Source organism: Euphorbia lathyris, chromosome 10 (genome assembly GCF_963576675.1).
Source record: "Euphorbia lathyris chromosome 10, ddEupLath1.1, whole genome shotgun sequence".
In the NCBI taxonomy this organism is placed as follows: Eukaryota; Viridiplantae; Streptophyta; class Magnoliopsida; order Malpighiales; family Euphorbiaceae; genus Euphorbia; species Euphorbia lathyris.
Window position 1 is genome coordinate 17,774,254 of NC_088919.1, and position 8,310 is coordinate 17,782,563.

Here is an 8,310-nt window from a genome sequence, read left to right on the forward strand (position 1 = left end):
AATGTTGGAGATAGAGGTGTAGAGAGGAGACCAAGAAAGTGAAACTCAGTTGGAGAGAGAGAGAAAGTCGATGAGAGAGACAGAAAGGAGTGGCGTCGAAAACGGGAGAGACTGGAAGAAAAGGTAGCCGGTTAAATTAACGCTTTAAAGAATGAACCGTTTAGATTACTTTTAATTAAAATGAATGGTAAAACATGGAAAGTAATTTTCACTTTGTTTTGCAACAAAGTGACTGTAGCCAGCACCATATATATATATATATATAGGGGAGGGATCAAGTGAGAACCCTCCCCTTGGTGAGAACCACTCAAAACTACGTAGTTTTGAGTGGAGAAATTTAAAAAAATGCTGTTACCTAGGGGGATTTGAACCTGGCACCCTTCAACTACACTTCACATGGCTTACCACTAAGCCATTTACCTTCCTTGTGTATATTGTCACGCGCTGTTTAATATACTAGTGCCTTTTAGCTTCTATTGTTTAATATTTGATGCATGCACTTATTAATATCGATTAAATATGCAAAATAATGAATTATTAATAGGAAAAAAATAAATTCGCATAATATGAATTATTAATAGAAAAAAAATGCATATAATAATGAATTACTAATAGAAAAAAACCTTGGACCCTTAATTTACACTCCATCTTACTTACCACTGAGCTAACTACTTTTCTTGTCTAATATGTGCCGCGCTGATTAATATACTATCGCACTATAGCTTTCATTGTTAATATTTGACGCATGCACTTATTAATATTGATTAAATATGCATAATAATGAATTATTAATAGAAAAAAAAAGAAATATGCATAATAATGAATTATTAAAAAAAAATTCAAAAACATGCTCCAATTTCTTATTTATTTAATTCATTTCCTTATGTAATATGTGTCGCGCTGATTAATATACCATCGCACTGTAGCTTTCATTGTTTAATATTTGACACATGCACTTATTAATATTGATTAAATATGCATAATAATGAATTATTAATAGAAAAAAAAGAAATATGTATAATAATAAATTATTAATAGAAAAAAAATGTGCATAATAATGAATTATTAATAGAAAAAATTCAAGAACATGCTCTAATTTCTTATTTATTTAATTCCTTTATATTTTGTAATTTATGTTATATAAGAAAATATATTTTTTTAAACATACGTTATAACATATAATTTAACTTTTTTTTTTGAAACAACATATATTTTAACTTTTAAAACGCGAACTATGAAGTTTAGAACGTACGACATATTTTTTAGAACATACGTTATGTTTTTTAGAACATGTGTTATGTTTTTTCGAACATGAGTTATAAATTATATTTTTGGAAAAAATGAAAAAACGATCCAAATATCTACTGATTTTTTTAGAACATTATACTTAATTTTTGGAACACAAACTACAAACTTTAGAACATACGTTATGTTTTTTATAACATGTGTTATGTTTTTTCGAACATGAGTTATAAATTATATTTTTGGAACAAATGAAAAAACAATCCAGATATCTACTGATTTTTTTAAACATTATACTTAATTTTTGGAGCACAAACTATAAACTTTAGAACATACGTTATGTTATTTAGAATATGAGTTATAAATTATATTATAGAACAAATGCAAAAATGGTCCATATATTTACTATTTTTTTAAACAACAATTGTTTTCCTTATCCATTATGGAGCGCGCTGATTAATATACCATTATCCATGTAGCTTTTATTGTTTAATATTAGACATATGCACTTATTAAATATCGATTAAATGTGCATAATAATAGAAAAAAAAAAGAAATGTGCATAATAACGAATTATTAATAGAACAAAAAAATCCAAAAACATGCTCCAATTTTTTATTTATTTAATTCCTCTATATTTTTTGTAATTTATGTTTTTAAATGTTAAGGACAATGTTCTAAATAATGTTACATAATTCTAAACTTTATAATTTATGTTCTCCAAATTAAGTATAATGTTTAAAAAAACGTAACACATGTTCTAAAAGCATAACACATGTTCTAAAGTTTATAGTTTATGTTCCAAAAATTCAGTATAATGTTTTAAAAAAATCAGTAGATATCTGGATCGTTTTTTCATTTGTTCTATAATATAATTTTTAGCTCATGTTCGAAAAAACATAACACATGTTCTAAAAAAGCATGACGTATGTTCTAAAAAATATATCGTACGTTCTAAACTTTATAGTTCGTGTTTGTTCTATAATATAATTTATAACTCATGTTCGAAAAAACATAACGTATATTTTCTTATATAACATAAATTACAAAATATAGAGAAATTAAATAAAAAATTAGAGCATGTTCTTGTATTTTTTTCTATTAATAATTCATTATTATGCATATTTCTTTTTTTTTCTATTAATAATTCATTATTATGCATATTTCTTTTTTTTTCTATTAATAATTCATTATTATGCATATTTAATCGATATTAATAAGTGCATGCGTCAAATATTAAACAATATTTAGAACATCGTCCTTAACATTTTAAAACATAAATTAAAAAAATATGGAGGAATTAAATAAATAAGAAATTAGAGCATGTTCTTGGATTTTTTTCTATTAATAATTAATTATTATGCACGTTTCTTTTTTTTCTATTAATCATTCATTATAATGTACATTTTTTTTTCTATTAATAATTCATTATTATGCATATTTAATCAATATTAATAAGTGCATGTGTAAAATATTAAACAATGAAAGCTACAGTGTGGTATATTAATCCGCGCAGCATACATTACACAAGCAAAATAATTAGCTTAGTGGTAAGTAGCATGGAGTGTAAATTAAGGGTCTTAGATTCGAACCCCCTTGGCAGTAGCATTTTTTTTGTTATTTTTAGACTCAAAACTACGTAGTTTTAGTGGTTCTCACCTAAGAAAGGGTTCTCATCTAAGAAAGGGTTCTCACAAGAGCCCTCCTCTATATATATATATATATATATATATATATATATATATTGTCCCAACGGAGCAAAAAGCATTGGTATACTAGTTAAATGATAACTGTGTATTTGAATTAGTGATTGAGTCTGAATATCCTACTGAGTCTTTCTGTAAAATAGAACCAAATGTTAGAGAGGGGCCGGAGTCCGGCGAACCCGCTCTGATGCCTAAGTCAGTAGGTGTTTTGGAAGGGTTGAAAAGTAAGGACTAGTTGTGAGATGGTAGTGTTAATGTACCATTAAGTGTGATTATATCTGCCTATTTATAAGGTTAGGCTAAACTTTTCTTCTTCTATGAGATTTTTTTTATTAGGATTTTTTCTCCTGTTAGGAGTCTGGTTTTTAGGAGAAATCTTCCGTAATGCGGAAGCTCTAACCTAGCCGCATGGGAGTTTCTCTCAAATAAGAAATGTTCCATGGAAGCTTTATGATTGATCTAAATATCTCAATTGCAATACGTGGCAGTTGATCTGAGGGCACGTATAATATTACATGTCTGTTTCGTTTTATACGACATGTGGGTTGAATTTAATTGTAAATCCATTAAAGAAAATGTGACGATTTAAATAAATAAAAAAATGAATAAAGAAGAGTAATAATAGAGTTGAAATAATGTATTTGAAAGAAAAGGACATGAAATTTCAAGTTACAACAGTTGAATTCTTTGTACATGCATCTCATGCTCACTTTAAAGTGTTCCAATGCAAATTGTGTAATACAATCTGACATTAATTGTTTGATAATGAAATCGATTCTAATTCAGATGTGACATTGTTGCTATCACATTTGTTAGAATTGTAGGAGTTGATCGTACGATTTGATCTGATTGTGTCTGATTTTGAGTCATATTTATGGTATGATTCAGTTCGATCCATGAGTTCTGATTCACACGAATCAAATCTCGATTTAACAACTATAATTGTTATTAGTATAGGAAGAAAAGCAATGGGGTCTGTCCCCTTTCATATTTTCGAGAAATTGAGAATTAAAACAGTTTAGTTTATCTGTTATTTACTGTTAAAATTTTTTAATAAGTTATTTTCCAATATAAAAAGGTAAATATAGAAAGTCTCTAATCAATGGCCTAAATTTATTTACGGAGAAATTTTTTATTCAGAAAGGTATTAAAAAAATTAGCTCAAAAAACATGTAGTTAGATATATATATAAATAAAAGGTGTAAAATTAGAAAATTAGGGTCGTGGAGCAGTATCAGAAATTAATATGATGTTTTCCCACTCTGTTAAAATTTAGCCCTCATTGGTAGGTGATTTGTAAATTCTACTGTAAACTCTCATCGAGGTTTATGGTTTGTCCTGACCTTGGGAGTGGGTAGACCTATCCTTATCTAAACTTTTCAAAAAAAAAAAATTGATATGATGTGATGCATGCAAATGCAAGTGGACTCCAAAATTCACATGATCATACAAAAAGGCTGCCATTTCTACAACTTGTACTAGTTAGATGCTGTACAACTCCAATATCTTATTTTTATTTAATATTAAGATAAGACAATCAACATTCTTATAATCTTCTCTAACCAAAAATTCTATAATAAAACCCCATCAATTAAAAAGTGAATAATCAGTACAAAGTGAATAATGATGCTGTTGGTATTAATGATGGATAATTACAAAGTGAATAATCAGTACGGACTATTGAGGGTTCCCCTTCAAACAGAGATTCTCATTCTACTATGCTTGGATTGGATCCCACCAATCAACTAATATTATCATTACCTAGGCTAGGGGTGTATAATGAATAATTTTTTTTTTTTTATGTTTAGAACCCAACCCAACTCATTAAAACAAATAGTTTATGAATTGGTTGTTAAAACAAATTCAACCCATCAAATATTCAAATTAAAAGAGTTGGGTTGGGTTGGATTGGGTTGAATATTAATTCAAATAATTCAAAATGACAACTATATATATAAAAAAACTATAACTTTGAGAATATTATTATTATGACCCCCTTCTTTTTTTGTTTTTGACTTCCTGATTTTTAGAATTCCAGAATTATCGAAATTTCAGAATTCCAGTATTTCGAGAATGAATTTAAAATTTCAAATTTCAAATTGCTGAAATTTAAGAATTTCTAAAATTCCAGAATTTTCAAAATTCCAAAATTTCTAGAATTCTCAGAATTTCTGGAATTCTAGAATTTCTGAAATTAGAATTCCAGAATTTCTAAAATTTTATAATTTCTGAAATTTCAGAATTTTTAAAATTCTAGAAATCTGGAATTTTTGAAATTCTAAAGTTTTTGAAATTTCAGAAATCTGAAATTCTATAAAATTGATAGTTATGGCTAATTTTATCCATAAAGTTGATAGGTACAACCAATTTTTTTTTTATAAATTTGCGCAATGCGCTTACACTAAAGAAGAAAGAAAAATCTCCACCAGACCCGGATGTGATTCGAACCCATGACCTCCCAAGGCATAGGTACAACCAATTTTATTTATTATGTTGATTGGTTTAATCAATTTCATATATTATTAAAAACATAGATATTTTGTTTTTAATTTTCAATTTCAATTACATATCAATTGATTCTAATTTTCAATTTTGCATGTTTTCATGTTTTTTTCGTTTTACCATTTTTCTTGTTTTTTTGTTTTAATGTTTTTCTATTTTTCTTGTTTTTCCATTTTTTTCGTTTTTCCCGACTTTCACATTTTGTTTCACCTTTTTCTAACTTTTTAGTTTTTCTCATTTTTTGTGTTTTTAAAATAAATAAAGTTTCCGTTTGTACATACTTTAAATTGCAATTTGTTATTTAACACTATTAATTTAATATAAATTTATAATAATGTTTTGTAATAAACTTGTTTTTAAATGGAAAATAAGAGAATAAAAAATTACATGCAAATATTTGAATAAATATTCAACCCAACCCAATCAATCAATTCCTTACATGGGTTGGTTTTCAATCCAACCCATAGATAAAACCATTAGCTTGCAAATACATGGATTGAGTTTGGTTGGATTGGTTATATTGGATGGGTTGGTTAATTTTTGTACACCCCTAACATATACACAAAGAAAAAAAAAATTAAGGACCTGTTTAGTTGAGCTATATCTGTTTATAGTTGCAATAAACTGTTAGTTGTTTGTTATTAGTTGTTTAATTACTAGTATTTGGTAAAATTATATTGAACAATTGTTGTCTGAATTTAAAATGTTTAATATGGACATTTTTTAAATTAATCAACAAATAAATTATAAAAAAGGATAAGGTGAAAAAATGTTCATGACGTTTACAACTATGAGCAATTTTACTCATAACGTTTAAAATGGTACAATTTTACTCACAATGTTAGTAGCTAAGAGCTATTTTACCCCTAACATTGAGTCAATTTCAGACATTATTATAAAACACATATATTTTATTTCTTATTCTATACCAATTACACATATCAGTTAGTTCTAAAAAAGAGATTTCGTATTTTTTGTGATTTAATAATAAAATTCAAAATTAATATTTATAAACTCGGTGAAATATTTGAATTTTTTTTGTCCAACTCGTACAAAAGACAATATATTTCTTTAAAAAAATTCATGTCTAATCATATGTTTTTGATCTGTTACTAATGATGATAAAATGATGCACATGTGAAGTGTAGATAACAATATTCATAACCAAGAAGACAGTTTAATGAATTATTCCTTAAATTAACTTAACTTGTCAATGTTATGAGGTAAAATTGCTCTTGACTGCCAACGTTAGGGGTATAATTGCATCATTTTAGACATTAAGAGTATAATTGCATCATTTTAGACATTAAGGGTATAATTGTATCATTTTAGACGTTAATGGTAAAATTGCTCCTAACTATAAATGTTAGAGATATTTTTACACCTTATCCTATTATAAAATAAAAAAATGTGTTACACAAATTAATAAAAATAATATATATAAAAAATAAAAATAAGAAATTTATTGAACACGAAACTTTGTTCTTCTGATAATTATGTTATAGAAATATATATAATATTAAAGAAGAAACATATTTTATGGAAATAAAAAGAATAATTTTATCAATAACAAATGATTATAAATAATTATTTATGAAAAGCTCCAAATAGAAGCTTTTCGTAAAAAAACTCTAAAAAGTTACAGTTTCTAAAAAAAATACTAAACGATATGGTTATATAAATCTAACAAAATACTATATTTCTTACGGTTTAAAGTGAAATGATAAATATTTCTCCAAAAAACTGAAACAAACATCGAAATTGAAAACATTAAAAAGAAGTTTATCATTTTGCGAGTTAAAATAATTCTCCAAAACAGATTTTTTCTTTATTTCATTTCTTCTTTTGTATTTTGACGATCATCTAGAAAGGACATGTAAGGGTATAGTCAAAGGTCCAATAGCTACTGAACAAGTGCAAATAAAACTAACTTTCTAGTCAAACCTACCTATTCACTTTCTTTCTATGCAAACAACACACTTTCGGTGTCCCGAATCATCAAATAATTTGGTTATTTCTCATTTAGATTTAGGTATATTTAAATTTCAAAATGGAAATCCATAACATTTTAAAACTTAAATTTAATAAATTTAAGTCTAATTGTGCTTATTCGGGATCTAAATAAACACTATTATCTTAAAAATTACTCTATCCGTTTTATAATAATTGTCGTTTTGAAGAAAAAATTTTGTTTCAAATTATTCGATGTTTACACTTTTCAATGAGCATTAAATGTGTTTTTTTCAACTTTGTCCTCATATAATAAAAGGAAAGAAATTTGCAGAGAAATTTAAGCATTAATTGCAAAAGGGTAATAAGGTAATGTTTAACTACTTTTTAAACTAATTAATAGGTTTCTTAATATGTGTAGAAACCTTAAAAGATAATTAAAATAAAACAGAGGGAGTATAATCATGTGGAAACGCTTTCCAATGGAGTTTAAATAAATTTCTCAAATTTTATTGATTATTATTTTTTGTTGTAAATGACATTTAGTTAAAAGAAAAAAATAATGATTAATTACATCCAGAAATATTGGTCTAGTTCAAATTATATACTTGATTGGATTTGTTTTAAGACCAGAAGTCTATGCAGAGAATTTCTATTATACATCGGGTATAATACATTCAATCAATCAAAAGAGAGATGGACATTAATTCAAGAAAGATGTTTGGTGTTAAAAATAAACATGTATAAGTAGTATTATTGATTGAATAAGTGTATTACACTAGGAGTATATTAAAATTTCTCATTTAGAAAACATAAATATGTTTCATCTTTTTAATACGGTTATTTATTCCCTATATAAAGGTTACAAAGTCTTCAAGATACAATTGATATTACACAATATATTGCTATT